This window comes from Protopterus annectens, chromosome 13.part0 (assembly GCF_019279795.1).
Source record: "Protopterus annectens isolate FY-2018-M chromosome 13.part0, PAN1.0, whole genome shotgun sequence".
NCBI lineage: Eukaryota > Metazoa > Chordata > Ceratodontiformes > Protopteridae > Protopterus > Protopterus annectens.
The window spans coordinates 218,819,105-218,838,418 of record NC_056747.1 but is presented as its reverse complement, the minus strand read 5'-3'; the positions used below and the strand labels follow the sequence as shown (position 1 = coordinate 218,838,418).

Sequence of the window (19,314 nt, the reverse complement as noted above, 5' to 3'; positions counted from 1 at the left end):
TTTTTTTTAAAAATAATACTGCATTTATCTGCTTATTTATTTGTTTGTTGCTGTCTTGTTCTCTCCCAGACTGCAGTTAATTTATTCTTCTCACTTCAATGTTATTCGGTGTAGCAGTCTTGGCGTAGAAGGATTCTCTGTGCCTTAAAGTCTTAGTCATTTATCTCTGAAATTATTGAAATCTGGAGCTGTTTGGTTAGATTTTGCATACCCTACATCAACTTTATTACAAGCTGAGATAAGTACAAACTTGCAGTGTTATAAGATAGTACTGAATTTTATTATTTTCTGTTTATTGTTTCATTGAGTATTGTGTTAAAAATAGTACTGCACTTATCTGCTTATTTATTTGTTTGTTGCTCTCTTGTTCTCTTCCTGTCTGCAGTTAGCTTATTCTTCTCACTTCATTGTTATTCAGTGTAGAAATCTTAGCCTAGAGGGATTCTCTGTGCCTTAAAGTCTTAGTCCCTTATCTCTGAAATTATTTCTGCTGAATAGTTGCATACTGGAGCTTTTTGGTTAGCGTTTGCATACCTTACATCAACTTTATTACAAGCTTAGATAAGTATGAACTTGCAGTGTTAAAAGATAGTACTGAATTTTATTTTTCTGTTTATTGTTTCATTGAATATTGTGTTAAAAATTACTGCACTTATCTACTTATTTATTTGTTTGTTGCTGTCCTGTTCTCTCCCTGACTGCAGTTAGTTTATTCTTCTCACTTCAATGTTATTCAGTGTAGCAGTCTTGGCCTAGAGGGATTCTCTGTGCGTTAAAGTCTAAGTCCATTATCTCAGAAATTATTTCTGCTAAATAGCTGCATACTGGAGCTGTTTGGTTAGATTTTGCATACCCTACGCCAAATTTATTACAAGCTGAGATAAGTACAAACTTACAGTGTTATAAGATAGTACTGAATTTTATTTTTTCTGTTTATTGTTTCATTGAAAATTGTGTTAAAACAGTACTGCATTTATCTGCCTATTTATTTTTTTTATTGCTCTCCTGTTCTCTCCCTGTCTGCAGTTAGTTTATTCTTCTCACTTCATTATTATTTGGTGTAGAAGTCATAGCCTACAGGGATTCTCGGTGCCTTAAAGTGTTAGTCCCTTATCTCTGAAATTATTTCTGCTGAGTAGTTGCATACTGGAGCTGTTTGGATAGCTTTTGCATACCCTACATCAACTTTATTATAAGCTGAGATAAATACAAATTTGCAGTGTTATAATAGTGAATTTTATGTTTTCTGTTAATTGTTTCATTGAATATTGTGTTAAAAATAGAACTGCACTTTATTTGTTTTTGCTCACTTGTTCTCTCCCTGTCTGCAGTTAGTTTATTCTTCTTACTTCATTGCTATTCGGTGTAGAAGTCGTAGCTTAGAGGGATTCTTTGTGCCTTAAAGTCTTAGTCCCTTATCTCTGAAATGATTTCTGCTGAATAGTTGCATACTACAGCTGTTTGATTAGCTTTTGTATACCCTACATCAACTTTATTACAAGCTCAGAAAAGTAAAAACTTGCAATGTTATAAGATAATAGTGAATTTTATTTTTCTGTTTATTGTTTCATTGAATATTGTGTTAAAGATAGTGCTGCACTTATCTGCTTATTTATTTGTTTGTTGCTCTCTTGTTTTATCCCTGTCTGCAGTTAGTTTATTCTTCTCACTTCATTGTTATTTGGTGAAGAGGTCTTAGCCTAGAGGGATTCTCAGTGCCTTAAAGTCTTAGTCCCTTATCTCTGAAACTATTTCTGCTGAATAGTTGCATACTGGAGCTGTTTGGTTAGCTTTTGCATACCCTGCATCAACTTTATTACAAGCTGAGATAAGTACAAACTTGCAGTGTTACAAGATAGTACTGAATTTTATTATTTTCTGTTTATTGTTTCATTGAGTATTGTGTTAAAAATAGTACTGCACTTATCTGCTTATTTATTTGTTTGTTGCTCTCTTGTTCTCTCCCTGACTGCAGTTAGTTTATTCTTCTCACTTCAATATTATTCGGTGTAGCAGTCTTGGCGTAGAAGGATTCTCTGTGCCTTAAAGTCTTAGTCCCTTATTTCTGAAATTATTTCTGCTGAATAGTTGCATACTGGAGCTGTTTGGTTAGATTTTGCATACTCTACGTCAACTTTATTAGAAGCTGAGATAAGTACAAACTTACAGTGTTATAAGACAGTACTGAATTGTATTTTTTCTGTTTATGGTTTCAATGAAAATTGTGTTAAATATAGTAATGCATTTATCTGCCTATTTATTTTTATATTGCTCTGCTGTTCTCTCTCTGTCTGCAGTTAGCTTATTCTTCTCACTTTGTTGTTATTTGGTGTAGACGTCGTAGCCTAGAGAGATTCTCGGAGCCTTAAAGTCTTAGTGCCTTATCTCTGAAATTATTTCTGCCTAATAGTTGCATACTGGAGCTGTTTGTTTAGCTTTTGTATACCCAACATCAACTTTATTACAAGCTGAGATAAGTACAAACTTGCAGTATTATAAGATAGTACTGAATTTTATTTTTTATGTTTATTTTTTCATTGAATATTGTGTTAAAAATAGAACTGCACTTATCTGCTTATTTATTTGTTTGTTACTCACTTGTTCTCTCAGTGTCTACAGTTAGTTTATTCTTCTCATTGCATTGTTATTCGGTGAAGAAGTCTTAGCTTAGAGGGATTCTTTGTGCCTTAAAGTCTTAGTCCCTTATCTCTGAAATGATTTCTGTTGAATAGTTGCATACTGGAGCTGTTTGGGTAGCTTTTGTAAACCCTACATCAACTTTATTACAAGCTGAGATAAGTACAAACTTGCAGTGGTATAAGATAATAGTGAATTTTATTTTTTCTGTTTATTGTTTCACTGAATATTGTGTTAAAATAGTACTGCACTTATCTGCTTATTTATTTGTTTGTTGCTCTTTTGTTCTCTCCCTGTCTGCAGTTCGTTTATTCTTCTCACTTCATTGTTATTCGGTGTAGAAGTCTTAGACTAGAAAGATTCTCTGTGCCTTAAGGTGTTAGTTCCTTATCTCTGAAATTATTTCTGCTGAATAGTTGCATACTGGAGCTGTTTGGTTAGCTTTTGCATACACTACGTCAGTTAATTACAAGCTGAGATAAGTACAGACTTGCAGTGTTATAAGAGAGTACTTAATTTTATTTTTACTGTTTATTGTTTCATTGAATATTGTGTTAAAAACAGTACTGCATTTAACTGCATATGTATTTTGTTTGTTGCTCTCCTGTTCTCTCCCTGTCTGGAGTTAGTTTATTCTTCTCATTACATGTTATTTAGTGTAGAAGTCTTAGCCTAGAGGGATTCTCTGTGCCTTAAAGTCTTAGTCCATTATCTCTGAAATTATTTCTGCTGAATAGTTGCATACTGGAGCTGTTTGGTTAGCTTTTGCATACCCTACATCAACTTTATTACAAGTTGAGATAAGTACAGACTTGCAGTGTTATAAGATATACTTAATTTTATTTTTACTGTTTATTGTTTCATTGAATATTGTGTTAAAATAGTACTGCACTTATCTGCATATTTATTTGTTTGTTGCTCTCTTGTTCTCTCCCTGTCTACAGTTAGTTTATTCTTCTCACTTCACTGTTATTCAGCGTAGAAGTCTTAGCCTATAGGGATTCTCTGTGCCTTAAAATCTTAGTCCCTTATCTCTGAAATTATTTCTGCTGAATAGTTGCATACTGGAGCTCTTTGGTTAGATTTTGCATACCCTACATCAAATTTATTACAAGCTGAGATAAGTACAAACTTGCAGTGTTATAAGTACTTAATTTTATTTTTTCTCTTTATTGTTTCATTGAATATTGTGTAAAATATAGTACTGCATTTATCTAGATATTTATTTGTTTGTTGCTCTCCAGTTCTCTCCCTGTCTGCAGTTAACTTATTCTTCTCACTTCATTGTTATTCGGTGTAGAAGTCTTAGCCTAGCGGGATTCTCTGTGTCTTAAAGTCTTAGGCCATTATCTCTGAAATTATTTCTGTTGAATAGTTGCATACTGGAGCTGTTTGGTTAGCTTTTGCATACCCTACATCAATTTTATTACAAGCTGAGATAAGTACAAACTTGCAGTGTTATAAGATAGTACTGAATTTTATTTGTTCTGTTTATTGTTTAATTGAATATTGTGTTTAAAATAATACTGCATTTATCTGCTTATTTATTTGGTGCTCTCCTGTTCTCTCCCTGTCTGCAATTAGTTTATCCTTTGCACTTCACTGTTATTCGGCGTAGAAGTCTTAGCCTAGAGGGATTATCTGTGCCTTAAAGTCTTAGTGCCTTATCTTTGACATTATTTCTGCTGAATAGTTGCATACTGGAGCTATTTGGTTAACTTTTGCGTACCCTACATCAACTTTATTACAAGCTAAGATAAGTACAAATTTGCAGTGTTATAAGATAGTACTGATTTTTTTTCTGTTTATTGTTTCATTGAATATTGTGTTAAAAATAGTACTGCAGTTATCTGCTTATTTATTTGTTTGTTGCTCTTTTGTTCTTTCCTTTTCTGCAGTTAGTTTATTCTTCTCACGTCATTGTTATTCAGTGAATAAGTCTTGGCCGAGAGGGATTCTCTGTGCCTTAAAGTCTTAGTCCCTTATCTCTGAAATTATTTCTGCTGAATAGTTGCATACTGGAGCTGTTTGGTTAGCTTTTGCATACCCTACATCAACTATATTACAAACTGTGATAAGTACAAACTTGCAGTGTTATAAGATAGTACAGAATTTAATTTTTTGTTTATTGCTCCATTGAATATTGTGCTAAAATAGTACTGCATTTATCTGCTTATTTGTTTGTTCCTCTCTTGTTCTCTCCCTGTCAGCAGTTAGTTTATTCTTCTCACTTCATTGTTATTCGGTGTAGAAATCTTAGCATAGATGGGTTCTCTGTGCCTTAAAGTCTTAGTCCCTTATCTCTGAAATTATTTATGCTGAATAGTTGCATACTACAGCTGTTTGGTTAGCTTTTGCATATCCTACATCAACTTTATTGCAAGCTGAGATAAGTACAAACTTGCCAGTGGTATAAAAAGATAGTACTGAATTTTAATTTTATTTTTTCTGTTTGTTTCATTGAATATTGTGTTAAAAATAGTACTGCACTTATCTGCTTATTTATATGTTTTTTTGCTCTCTTGTTCTCTCCCTGTCTGCAGTTACTTTATTCTTCTCACTTCATTGTTATTTGGTGTAGAAGTCTTAGCCTAGAGGGATTCTCTGTGCCTTAATGTCTTAGTCCCTTATCTCTGAAATTATTTCTGCTGAATAGTTGCATACGGGACCTCTTTGTTCAGCTTTTGCATACCCTACATCAACTTTATTACAAGGTGAGATAAGTACAAACTTGCAGTGTTATAAGATAGTATTGAATTGTCTTTTTTTATTGTTACATTGAACATTGTGTTAAAAATAGTATTGCACATATCTGCTTATTTATTTGTTTGTTGCTCTCTTGTTCTCTCCCTGTCTGCAGTTAGTTTATTCTTCTGACTTCATTGTCATTCAGTGTAGATGTCTTAGCCTAGAGGGATTCTCTGTGCTTTAAAGTCTTAGCCCCTTGTCTCTGAAATTATTTCTGCTGAATAGTTACATACTGGAGCTGTTTGGTTAGCTTTTGCATACCCTACATCAACTTTATTACAAGCTGAGATAAGTACAAACTTGCAGTGTTATAAGATAGCATTGAATTTTCTTTTTTCTTTTTATTGTTACATTGAATATTGTGTTAAAAATAGTACTGCACATACCTGTTTAATTATTTGTTTGTTGCTCTCTTGTTCTCTCCCTGTCTGCAGTTAGTTTATTCTTCTCATTTCACTGTTATTCGGTGGAAGGTCTTAGCCTAGACGGATTCTCTGTGCCTTAAAGTCTTAGTCCCTTATCTCTGAAATTATTTCTGCTGAATAGTTGCATATTGGAGCTGTTTGGTTAGATTTTGCATACCCTACATCAACTTTATTACAAGCTGAGATAAGTACAAACATGCAGTGTTATAAGATAGTACTGAAGTTTATTTTTTCTGTTTATTGTTTCATTGAATATTGTGTTAAAAACAGTACTGCATTTATCTGCATATTTATTTTTTATTGCTCTCCTGGTCTCTCCCTGTCTGCAGTTAGCTTATTTTTCTCACTTCATTGTTATTCGGTGTAGAAGTCTTAGCCTAAAGGGATTCTCTGTGCCTTAAGGTTTTGGTGTCTTATTTCTGAAATTATTTCTGCTTAATAGTTCCATACTGGAGCTGTTTGGTTAGCTTCTGCATACCCTACATCAACTTTATTACAAGCTAAGTACAAACTTGCAGTGTTATAAGATAGTACTGAATTTTATTTTTTCTGTTTATTGTTTCGCTGAGTATTCGGTTATAAATAGTACTGCCCTTATCTGCTTATTTATTTGTTTGTTGCTCTCTTGTTCTCTCCCTGTCTGCAGTTAGTTAATTCTTCTCACTTCATTGTTATTCGGTGTAGAAGTCCTAGTCTAGCGGGATTCTCTGTGCCTTAAAGTCTTAGTCCCTTATCTCTGAAATTAGGTTTGATGAACAGTTGCATACTGGAGCTGTTTGGTTAGCTTTTGCATAATCTACATCAACTGTATTACAAGCTGAGATAAGTAAAAACTTGCAGTGTTATAAGATAGTACAGATTTTTTTTTATTGTTTCATTGAATATTGTGCTAAAAATAGTCCTGCATTTATCTGCTTATTTATTTATTTGTTGCTCTCTTGTTCGCTCCCTGTCTGCAGTTGGTTTATTCTTCTCATTTCATTGTTATTCGGTGTAGAAGTCTTAGCCTAGAAGGATTCTCTGTGCCTTAATTTCTTTGTCCATTATATCTGAAATTATTTCTGCTGAATAGTTGCATACTGGAGCTGTTTGGTTAGCCTTTGCATACCCTACATCAACTTTATTACAAGCTGAGAAAAGTACAAGCTTGCAGTGTTATAAGATAGTACTGAATTTTATTTTTCTGTTTATTGTTTCATTGAATATTGTGTTAAAAATAGTACTGCATTTATCTGCATATTTATTTTTTTATTGCTCTCCTGTTCTCTCCCTGTCTGCAGTTAGTTTATTTTTCTCACTTGTTATTTAGTGTAGAAGTCTTAGCCTAGAGGAATTCTCTGTGCATTAATGTCTTACTGCCTTATCTCTGAAATTATTTCTGCTGAATTGTTGCATACTGGAGCTGTTTGGTTAGCTTCTGCATACCCTACATCAACGTTATTACAAGCTAAGTACAAACTTGCAGTGTTATAAGATAGTACTGAATTTTATTTTTTCTGTTGTTTCATTGGATATTCTGTTAAAAATAGTACTGGCCTTACCTGCTTATTTATTTGATTGTTGCTCTCTTGTTCTCTCCCTGTCTGCAGTTAGTTAATTCTTCTCACTTCATTGTTATTCCGTGTAGAAGTCCTAGCCTAGAGGTATTCTCTGTGCCTTAAAGTCTTAATCCGTTATCTCTGAAAGTATTTTTGTTGAACAGTTGCATAATGGTGTTGTTTGGTTAGCTTTTGCATACCCTACATCAACTTTATTACAAGCTGAGATAAGTAAAAACTTGCAGTGTTATAAGATAGTACTGAATTTTCTTTTTTCTTTTTATTGTTTCATTGAATAATGTGCTAAAATAGTCCTGCACTTATCTGTTTATTTATTTATTTGTTGCTCTCTTGTTCGTTCCCTGTCTGCAGTTGGTTTATTCTTCTCACTTCATTGTTATTTGGTGTAGAAGTCTTAGCCTAGAGCGATTTTCTGTGCCTTGAAGTCTTAGTCTTTTTACTCTGAAATTATTTCTGCTGAACGGCTGCATACTTGAACTGTTTGTTTAGCTTTTACATACTCTACATCAACTTTATTACAAGCTGAGATAAGTACAAACTTGCAGTGTTATAAGATAGTACTGAATTTTATTTTTTCTGTGTATTGTTTCATTGAATGTTGTGTTAAAAATAGTACTGCATTTATCTGCTTATTTATTTGTTTGTTGCTCTCTTGTTTGCTCCCTGTCTGCAGTTGGTTTATTCTTCTCACTTCATTGTTATTTGGTGTAGAAGTCTTAGCCTAGAGCGATTTTCTGTGCCTTAAAGTCTTAGTCCCTTTACTCTGAAATTATTTCTGATGAACGGCTGCATACTGGAGCTGTTTGTTTAGCTTTTGCATACCCTATATCAACTTTATTACAAGCTGAGATAAGTACAAACTTGCAGTGTTATAAGATAGTACTGAATTTTATTTTTTCTGTGTATTGTTTCATTGAATGTTGTGTTAAAAATAGTACTGCATTTATCTGCTTATTTATTTGTTTGTTGCTCTCTTGTTCTCTCCTTGACTGCAGTTAGTTTATTCTTCTCACTTCATTGTTATTCGGTGTAGAAGTCATAGCCTAGAAGGATTCTCTGTGCCTTAAAGTCTTAGTGCCTTATATCTGAAATTATTTCTGGTGAATAGTTGTATACTGGAGATGTTTGGTTAGCTTTTGCATACGCTACATCAACTTTATTACAAGCTGAGATAAGTACAAACTTGCAGTTTTATAAGATAGTACTGAATTTTATTTTTTCGGTTTATTGTTTCATTGAATATTGTGTTAAAAATAGTACTGCATTTATCTGCATATTCATTTTTTATTGCTCTTCTGTTCTCTCCCTGTCTGCAGTTAGTTTATTTTTCTCACTTCATTGTTATTCAGTGTAGAAGTCTTAGCCTAGAAGGATTCTCTGTGCCTTAAAGTCTTAGTGCCTTATCTCTGAAATTATTTCTGCTGAATAGTTGCATACTGGAGCTGTTTGGTTAGCTTTTGCATACCCTCCATCAACGTTATTACAAGCTGAGATAAGTACAGACTTGCTGTGGTATAAGATAGTACTGAATTTTCCTTTTTCTTTTTATTGTTTCATTGAATATTGTGTTAAAATAGTACTGCATTTATCTGTATATGTATTTGTTTAGTTTCCATTCTTTCCCTTTCTGCAGTTAGTTTATTCTTCTCACTTCATTGTTATTCTGTGGAGAGGTCTTAGCCTAGAGGGATTCTCTGTGTGCCTAAAAGTCTTAGTCCCTTATCTCTGAAATTATTTCTGCTGAATAGTTGCATACTGGAGCTGTTTGTTTAGCTTTTGCATACCCTACATCAACTTTGTTACAAGGTGTGATAAGTACAAATTGCAGTGTTATAATATAGTACTGAATTTTTTTTCTGTTTATTGTTTATTGAATATTGTGTTAAAAATAGTACTGTATTGATCTGCTTATTTATTTGTTTGTTGCTTTCCTGTTCTCTCCCTGTCTGTGGTTAGTTTATTCTTCTCACTTCATTGTTATTCGCTGTAGAAATCTTAGCCTAGAGGTATTCTCTGTGCCTTAATGTCTTAGTCCCTTATCTCTGAAATTATTTCTGTTGAATAGTTGCAAACTGAAGCTGTTTGGCTAACTTTTGCATACCCTATTTCAACTTTCTTACAAGCTACGATAAGTACAAACTAGAAGTGTTACAAAATAGTACTAAATTTTATTTTTTCTGTTCATTGTTTCATTGAATATTGTGTTAAAAATAGTACTGCATTTATCTGCGTATTTATTTGTTTGCTGCTCTCTTGTTCTCTCCCTGACTGCAGTTAGTTAATTCTTCTCACTTCATTGTTATTCCATGTAGAAGTCATAGACTAGAAGTATTTTCTGTGCCTTAAAGTCTTAGTCCCTTATCTGTGAAATTATTTTTGCTGAATAGTTGCATAATGGAGCTGTTTGGTTAGCTTTTGTATACCCTACATAAACTTTATTACAAGCTGAGATAAGTACAAACTTACAGTGTTATAAGATATGACTGAATTTTATTTTTTCTATTTATTGTTTCATTGAATATTGTGTTAAAAATAGTACTGCATTTATCTGCGTATTTATCTTCTGTTGCTCACCTGTTCTTTCCCTGTCTGCAGTTAGTTTATTCTTCTCACTTCATTGTTTCTATAGAAGTCTTAGCCTAGAGGGATTCTCTGTGCCATAAAGTTTTAGTGCTTTATCTCTGAAATTTTTTTTCCTGAACAGTTGCATACTGGAGCTGTTTGGTTAGCTTTTGCATACCCTACATTAACTTTATTACAAGCTGAGATAAGTACAAACTTGCAGTGTTTTAAGTTAGTACTGAATTTTTTTTTTCTGTTTATTGTTTCATTTAATATTGTGTTATAATAATACTGCATTTATCTGCTTATTTATTTGATTGTTGCTCTCTTGTCCTCTCCCTGTCTGCAGTTAATTTATTCTTCCCACTTCATTATTATCAAGAACAAAATCTTCCAGGATAAAAATTGCAGATTGTAATTGGCAGCAGATTCAAATGGAGGACAAGTTAAGGATTGTAGAACTAAAGTTAAGTTCCAGGGCTCAGACGGTGGTTTAAAGGTGGGCCTAATGTGTGTAACTTCTTTCAAAAATGTTTTATAAAGACAGTGTGAAATCAAGGAAGAGTCCACGAAACCATCATGAAAATTGGAGATTGCAGCCAAGTCTACTCGTATAGTTGATGCTGCAGTTCAGAAGTGAAGGAGGTTGAATAAGTAATGTAGCACTGTAGAAATTGGGGCTGAGAAGGGGTTTACTCGATTTTTATGAGACCAAATTATGAATCTTTTCCACTTGCTTAGGTAAAGCTTCCTGGTGGATGGTTTATGGGGTAGCCAGAAGAATGTGGTGGACAGGGGAGGATAGGTTGTTTTGCCTGGCAATTACTGGAAGTGGAGGAGCCAAGCTGTCAGCTTGAGACTCGATATGTTCAGATGAATCAACTCCTGTGGGTGCGACAGCAATTCTGGAGTTGGATCCAGAATCCATGGTCAATGTACTAGATGAGGCCAAACAAAGGGAAGCCAAACTTGTCGGGGCCAGTAGGGTGCAATGAGGATTACTCTGCTTTTCAACCAAAGGGCTTTCTTCAAAAATTGTGGGATGAGAGGAAGGGGAGGGTATGCATAAAGAAGTCCTGTGGGCCAATCATGCACCAGAGTGTCCCTAGGGGACTCCGCCTGCGGGGGGATTATGGCAAAGTAGTTGCTGCATTTATGATTTGCAGGAGACGCAAACAAGTCACAGCAACGCTGGCCAACCCCCACCCCCCAGTAAGAAAACCTCCATAAAAAAACTTCTCCAAAGCCAACTTCATGCTACTCAAGTCAGACACCCATGCAGACGGGAACTGAAAGTTCAACTGCTGAATCCTACACTAAGACACTGTATGAGCACGTCCACTCATGCATGAATCATGCCATCCCAAATAGAACCAAGATGCTCTCATCCAAAAAAAGGAAGCCATTCTTCTGGTCCCCTGCCATAAACAACCTTTACAGCAAAAGGAAGAAACTGTTGCAGAAAAGAAAAAAATCCCAGGATGCAAAAAACTCCCTTACCAGCCGCAGTAAGAAACTGAGATCCCTCATAAAATCCTTCAAAGCTAGTTACAAAAATAAAATTGCCAATGATTCCAAAGACAACCACAAGGCATTCTATAACTATGTCAAGAATCTAAATGGCAATGCTCAGATCTGCTCTGAGCTAAAACAGAATGGCATTAAATATACTGATCCCAAGAATATTGCCAATATCCTGGCAGATCGATTCAGTGCCAACTTCACCTGCCTCTCACCCCCTAAGTGGCCCATCTCAATACCGGAAGATTGCCAAATTCCAGTAATAACAGCCACACAGGTAAAAAACGCACTCTCCAAAGCTAAGAATACAGCATCCATGGGACCAGATGACATCCCGGGCTGTGTACTACATGAACTACAATATGAACTGGCACCTTCATGTTTAATCATAGCCTCGCCTCAGGTTTCGTGCCCACTGAGTGGCGCAGAGCAAAAGTTATCCCACTCCACAAGGGGGGATCCACCTTGGATCCCGGAAACTACCATCCCATCAGTCTGACAAGCCTTATCTGTAAGGCCATGGAGCATATTATCATGGAACTTATAAACAAAGACATTGGCAACCTTCAAACACTGGACCCCACCCAGTTTGGGTTCAAGAAGGGCCAATCTTGTCTCCTGAACCTGACTGACTTCTTTGAATCAGTCTCCAGAGCCATGGACAAGGGTAAAGTGGTCCACACAGCCTATCTAGACCTTGCCAAGGCCTTTGACACCATCCCTCACTCTGGAATCACAGAAAAACATACTAAGCTGGGCATTAATCCCTACATCACCCAATGGGTTGCTAACTGGCTTACTGATAGAACCGACACTGTAAAATAGCCAACTCCAAATCCAGTTCCAGACAAGTGACAAGTGGAGTACCTCAGGGTTCAGTCCTTGGACTGCTCTTGTTTGGCATCTACTTCTCTGAAGTACAGGCCAACACTAAGGGGCTCTGGCTAACAAAGTTCACAGATCACTGCAAACTAGGAGCCATTATTGAATCCCCAAATGATGTGGATATTCTACAAAAGGGCCTTACAGAAAAGTACAGTTTTGTACCTACCATAAATGTAGATGTCTGAGAGGTATGCATCTGCAGTCCTAACATATGGGTTGTCCTGCCTCAGGCAGCCCTTCGGTCGGCCGGATTCCTAAGTCTGGGTCTGGCCTCGGCTGATGTCGCACTTCACCTGACGTCATAGCTGCTGTCGATTGGGTATAAAGGCATCAGCCGACGCCATTTTCCTCAGTGTTTCTTGCCCCAGATGCCAGGTGCCCTCTAGGAAGGCTAAATTTGGATAAATGCAAATGATTCCAAACAGTAGAGAGCAAACAAAAATAAACATGTATATACATATATACAAACAAATACACCATAATAGAGTCCCCCAGCTAGCTACAAGATGGGCAAATACCCTAGGAGTACCACAGAGGGGAAGGAGGGTGGGTAATCCTGACTGCAGATGCATACCTCTTGGACATCTACATTTATGGTAGGTACAAAACTGTACTATGTCCTTCAAGGATGCATCTGCAGTCCTAACATATGAGTAGAATACCATAGCCAAACTGGGGGAGGAGGTACTAAGATGATTATGGTGTAGCTAAGATCCCTTGCAAAACAGCAGTGGCAAAACCTGCCCGGGATCTGGAGTATAAAGGTAGATTATAATGCTTGGCAAATGTATGCACGGAGCTCCAAGTAGCAGCCTCTAAAATGTCTTTGGTAGTCACTCCTCGTAAGAAAGCTGTAGTAGTGGCTGTAGCCCTTGTGGAGTGAGGTCTGATGTTTTCTGGAGTTGTCTTTCCATGAAAAGAGTAACAAAATCTAATGCAATTTCCTATCCATTTTGAGATTGTCTGTTTTGAAATTGCTTTTCCTTCCATTCCTGTTGCATATGCTACCAGAAGCTGGTCAGTTTTTCTATTGTCCTTGGTTCTGTCCAGATAGTAGCGCAATTGCCTGTGCACATCCAAGGTATGTAGTAGTCTTTCGCCCCTGTTCTGTGGGTTGGGGAAGAAAGTTGGTAGGTGGATCGCTTGGTTCAATGATACCCTGGAGACTACCTTTGGCATAAAAGTAGGTTTAGTTCTCAAGGACATTCTATCCTGATGGAAGATAAGGAAGGGCTGTACTGCCATTAATGCCTGTAATTCAGAAACCCTTCTGGCTGAAGTGATTGCAAGCAAGAAAGCAGTTTTCCAAGATAAGAACTGTAATTCTGCTGTTGCTGCTGGTTCAAAAGGGGGAAGTGTTAACTTTTCTAGCACAAAGTTAAGGTCCCATGTAGGCAAAGGTGGCTTCCTTGGAGGCTTTACATTTTTAATTCCTCTCAGAAACTGCCTGAGTAGAGGATGAGAGAAGACTGGAGGATCCATGTTGTATTCTGCTGAAATTGCTGATGCATGAATTTTAATGGAGGAGTAAGACAGGCCATTGTGGAAAAGTTCTGCTAAATATTCCAGGATGTTAGCTATGCTTGCTAATGATACATTTTCTCCTTTTGCTGCACTCCAAATGAGGTATCTTTTCCATTTGGCTGAATAAGTTTTCCTTGTGGAGGGTCTGCAAGCCTCCAGGATAATGTCTTTAACCCTCTGAGATAAATCTGGGTTATTTTGCTTTATATAATATTCCAAGCAGCTAGCTGCAGTGTTTTCAAGTTTGGATGCAGGATCTTGAAGTTGTTTTGTGTTAGCAGTAAAGGAACTAGAGGTAGAGGGCATGGGTGTGCCCGAGACATACTCCTCAGTAGCGGGTACCAATGCTGCCTCGGCCAGTCTGGAGCTATCAGGATGATCCTTGGGTGATCTTCTTTGATCTTCAATAACACTTTGTGCATCAAAGGAAGAGGTGGGAATGCATATGCTGTCAGGTTTTCCCAACTGAAGGATAGGGAGTCCACCTTCCAAGCAAGTGGGTGGTAGGTCCTTGTGCAGAATTTCCTCAACTGGTGGTTGTGTGGGGATGCGAACAGGTCTATTTCTGGTAGGCCCCATTTCTTTGTAATGGATTTGAAGATGTCTGGATGCAGCATCCATTCGTGGGCATCCGTGGTAGTTCTGCTTAAGGTGTCTGCTAGTATATTTTCTTTTCCTGGCACAAATATGGCCTGGAGCTGAATGTTGAGGCTCAGGGCCACATTCCACAGATCCATTGCCATCTGGCATAGAGGATATGAGTGTGTGCCTCCCTGTTTGTTGATATACCACATGACTGTGGTGTTGTCCGTCCTTATCAGCAAATGACCCTGTTGAAGAAACGGTCTGAATGTCTGAATTGCCTGTTTCACTGCCAGCATCTCTTTTTGATTTATGTGTAGGTTCAGCTGGTCTTGTGTCCATAGGTCTTGTATACACTTGTCCACCATGTGTGCCCCCCAACCGAGGTCTGAGGCGTCCGTGGTGATAGTCTGGCTTGAGTGAGGGCTGCGGAAAGGTAGTCCTCTGTTCAACTGACAGGCCTGAGCCCACCACAGAAATTCTTGCTTCAGACATGGAATTATTGGAATTTGGGTTTCTAGGCTGTGCTTGTGCTGAGACCATAAATTCCTTAGGTACCATTGCAACTTCCTCATATGTAGTCTGGCATGTGGAATCAATATTATACAGGATGCCATGTAACCCAGGGCTTGCAGGACTTTCCTTGCTGTAAGCTGGTTCTGCGTTGTTAATGCCATGAAATAGAGTGGTAGTTGCTTCTGCTTTTCTGCTGTGAGAAATGCCATTTGATTTGATGTGTCCAGTTCTGCACCCAAGAATGTTATCCTTTGGGATGGTACCAGCCTTGACTTTTTTATGTTGACTGTGTATCCCAGGGCTTGCAGTAGGTGAATAACCTTTCCCAAATCTTTTCTTAATTTGATCTTGTTGTCCGCTTGTATCAGGCAGTCGTCCAGGTATGGATAAATTTGAATTCTGAAGCCTGCAATGAGCAATTACTGATGCCAGGCATTTCGTGAATACTCTGGGCAGTAGATAAGCCAAAGGGCAATGCTGAGAATTGATAATGCTCTGATCCTGCAAGAAATCTGAGGTATCTTCTGCAATCTGGTCTTATAGGGACGTGCAGGTATGCCTCCTTGAGATCTAGAGTCACCAGCCAAGACTCCTTGCCCAGCATGGGAAGAAGTTGCTGTAGGGTCAGCATTTTGAATTTTGGAACAATGAGATATGTGTTCAGAGCGGACAGGTCGAGAATAGGTCTCCATTGGTTTTCTTTTCTTGGTACCAGGAAAAGTCTGGAGTAAAATCCTTGTCCTTGTTCCATAGACGGTACCTTTTCTATAGCTCTCATCCCTAGTAAGTGTTTGATTTGTCCTAGGGCGTTTGTTTTTTGATTTGGTGGTAGGTTTGGCATTCCTCTCTTTCTTGGTAGAGTATGGAAGTGAAACCTGTAGCCTTTGTCTATTGTCTGTAAAATCCATTTGTCTCCTGTAATGTAATGCCAGTTTACTGAAAACAAGGCTAGCTTTCCGCCTAAGGGTGCTTCCAGTTGTTCCCTGGTAGGCGGTATCAGAGCCAAGTCACTGTGACTGTCCTGTGGAAGTGGTAGTAGCTGGATCTGTGGCGGTACTTCTCTGGTTGTTAGGCTGCCACTGACGTCCCCTGTAGGCACCTCTGGATTGACCTCTGCCTCTTGGGCGCCTATTTTGGCCTCTCTGTGCTCTGGAGGTGTCTGGAAAGGACCAATTCTTCGAAGGCCAATTTCTACTAAACCTCGGAGGCTGGACCTGTAAGAAATCCTTGACTGTTTGGACAGATTTTGCTTTTTCTTCCACCTTCTTTAACACTTGCTGTGCAGGGGAGCCAAACAAACTTTGTTTCTCCATGGGAGCATCTAGGAGCTTTGTCTTTACATGGTCTGGTAAGGATTGCTCTTTTAACCATGCATGCCTTCTGATCACTGTACCAGTCATAGCTGACCTAAAGGAAGCCTCCAGTGCATCATAGCCGCATTTTAAGGAATGATTACTGACCTGCTGAGTGTTATGTACCAAATCCTGAAGGGACTTACGGTCTATAGGTTCAGGAGAGGACAGTTTTTTATTTAGCTGATCTAACAAAAATTCCTGATACTGAATCATGTGGAATTGACAGTTTAAGGCCCTAGCCGAAAGAGTAGCAGAAGTATAAACTTTTTTACCCCATCTCTCTAAAGCTCTAGATTCTCTTTCAGAGGGGAGGGGGTTTTTGGCAGAGGCAGCTGCTACAGCTTTGGGGCCCTGTGAAATAGTTTCAGGATCTGCAATAGGAGCCTTATACAAGTGATAGTGTGTGTCCGGGACCCTGTAGTATCTGTCGGGCTTAGCAGGGGCCGGGGGAAGAGAGTCAGGGGCAGTACAAGCATCATTAAATGCATCATCCACAACTGTTAGTACTGGAGGAATGGCTAAAGGCCTATGCTGTGGTAAATGTAAAAAGGTCCTTAGCCTTTTCCTTGAATCTGAAAAATCCTGGCCCTGCCATTGAAATTGCTCTCTCATAGCATGCAAGGTTTCCCCAAAAGAAAATTCCTCAGGAGGAGAGGCAGAAGGAATGGAGTCTTCTGCATCAGAGTCCTCATATGGAGAATAAGGGCCTTCTGGAGGATTTGAGTTTTCTGAATCATCCGAGGAATAATCTGTTGAAACTGGCTCAGGGGGCTCTGCTCTAGGCCTCTTCTCAGGAGGGGGATGAGAGGCCCTGTCAGGGTGAGGTTGGGTTCCCCTGATCAAAGAAATGAGATCCTCTGCCAGGCTGAGCATTTGGGAACTAGAGGTAGGTCTGGATGAGGGGGTTTTAGCAGGCAAGGCCTTAGAAGATTTAGCTGCTTTAGCCCTAGAAAAAGCCTTGATAGACATAGATGCAGGGGGCCTAGCAGCTCCACGTGCAGGAGTAGATATGTCTAAAGGAATAGTATCTGATAAATCCTGAGAACCTGCAACAGCAGGTGGAATTTCAGTAGCAGATTCAGCCATGCTGTGTGAGGCCTCGGTTTTAGGAGGCATGCTTTCGGCCGAAGGAAGAACCGAGGATTCGGTTTCAGCCGAAACCGAGACACTCATGTAGGCTTAACCGTGGTTTCGGCCGAAACCGCGGACCGCGAGTGTCGGTCCTTTTCCTTACGCTTTTTAGCTAATTGTGAAGCCGGAGTCTCCGACGGCATGTTGTAAGCAAAAGCGGAGCCGAAAAACTCCTCTGCAAACTCCGACTGACGTCTAAGTGTCCGTCGGTTGAAGGAAGTACAGGCTAGACAAGCTGCTACGTCGTGGCTTGGGCCTAAGCAAGGAAGGCAGTAAGAGTGGAAATCCTTATGAGGTATTTGTTTCCCACAAGTTAAACAGTTATTTACTTTTTCTGACATCGGCTGAGGCAAGAAAGAGTCCCCAACGGGGTACTTAGCTTTTTAGAAGTCTTCGGTAGTAGTAATCTCTGGTTCTGACCGACCGGCACTTGCGAACAGCTTCTGCTTCGGGCACCACGCAGCAAGAAAGACTGAGGAAAATGGCGTCGGCTTATGCCTTTATACCCAATCGACAGCAGCTATGACGTCGGGTGAAGTGCGACATCAGCCGAGGCCAGACCCAGACTTTGGAATCCGGCTGACCGAAGGGCTGCCTGAGGCAGGACAACCCATATGTTAGGACTGCAGATGCATCCTTGAAGGACATCAGATGCTTGGTGCCAGAGCCATGGGCTGAAGCTCAATGCCAAGAAATGTATAGTTATCCCCTTTGGGAAAAAACATGCATCTGTGAATTACCATATAGGTGGCAGTACACTAAACACCGAAAGTGTGATAAGAGACTTAGGGACACAGGTGGACAGTGGTCTCACCTTCGATAACCACTTCGCCACAACAGTCAGGAAATCCTTCTATGTGGCACACCTCATCACTAAGGGCTTTTCATCCAGAAAAAAGTAGGTCATTATCCCACTGTACTCATCCCTCATTAGACCCATTATAGAATACAACGCCTCGTTTGGTATGTACCTCTCAAGACATCTGCAACAACTGGAAAGGTCACAGAAATACCTCACTAAAAGAATCACAGGCCTAAAGCAGATGCCCTACGCTGACCGCCTTAAAAAAACTCCAGCTATACTCTGTCACATATCGTCTACTCAGAGGCGATCTCTGCTTAACATACAAGGCCATGTCAAACCCAGAGCTGCTGGACATGCTACACTTAAAGAAATCCCAATCCCTCAGAGCCACATGCTCCAGCGATCTAAACCTTGTCATCACAATAAAAAAAACATGGAGGGCTAGGTTCCTGACCCAGAGACTCCCCAGACTCTGGAACAGATTGCCCATGCATGTCAAGCAGAGTGCCTCTTTGGCCCTCTTCAAAAGGAACCTTGACGACTGGATGGGAGAAAGGAAATTCACCCCAGGGATTATGTCAGTCGCCCTGCTAGACAGGGGTCCAGGGGAGTAAATAGTGTGGGAAGAAATAGCCAGGGAATTGTTATGGCTAGGCTTGTATAGGCCCTAGGGCTGATAGCCTAGTACCAACCTATGAACCTATAAACCCAGTGACTGAAGATTTCCACCGCTAAGACAGGATTGAGGGACCACTTGCGAGACAGAAGAATGCATCTGCTCAAGTTGTCTGCAATTATGTTGGAATCCCTGGGAATGTGCATTGCTATCAGACAGCAGTTGGAAGCTATCGCCCATTGCCAAATTCTCATAGCCTCTCGACATAATGGGTAGAACTTGGTTCCCCCTTGATTGCTGAAGTACCAGACTACTGACATATTATTGGCTTTGATTGGCAATCATTCCAAAAAAGGGAGAACAGTTTGAAATGCTTACAATGCCAGAAGCACTGCCTTCAGTTCTAGGACAGTGATATGCAGGTTGGACTCCAAAGGTGACCAAGTGC

The 19,314-nt window shown here is 39.0% G+C and overlaps 1 protein-coding gene across 1 annotated transcript in view; it reads right to left on the bottom strand.

Annotated features, from left to right (window-relative positions):
- MIER2 (MIER family member 2) overlaps positions 1 to 19,314 on the bottom strand; it is a 397,788-nt gene that overhangs the window by 371,314 nt on the left and 7,160 nt on the right. The window lies entirely within an intron of this gene.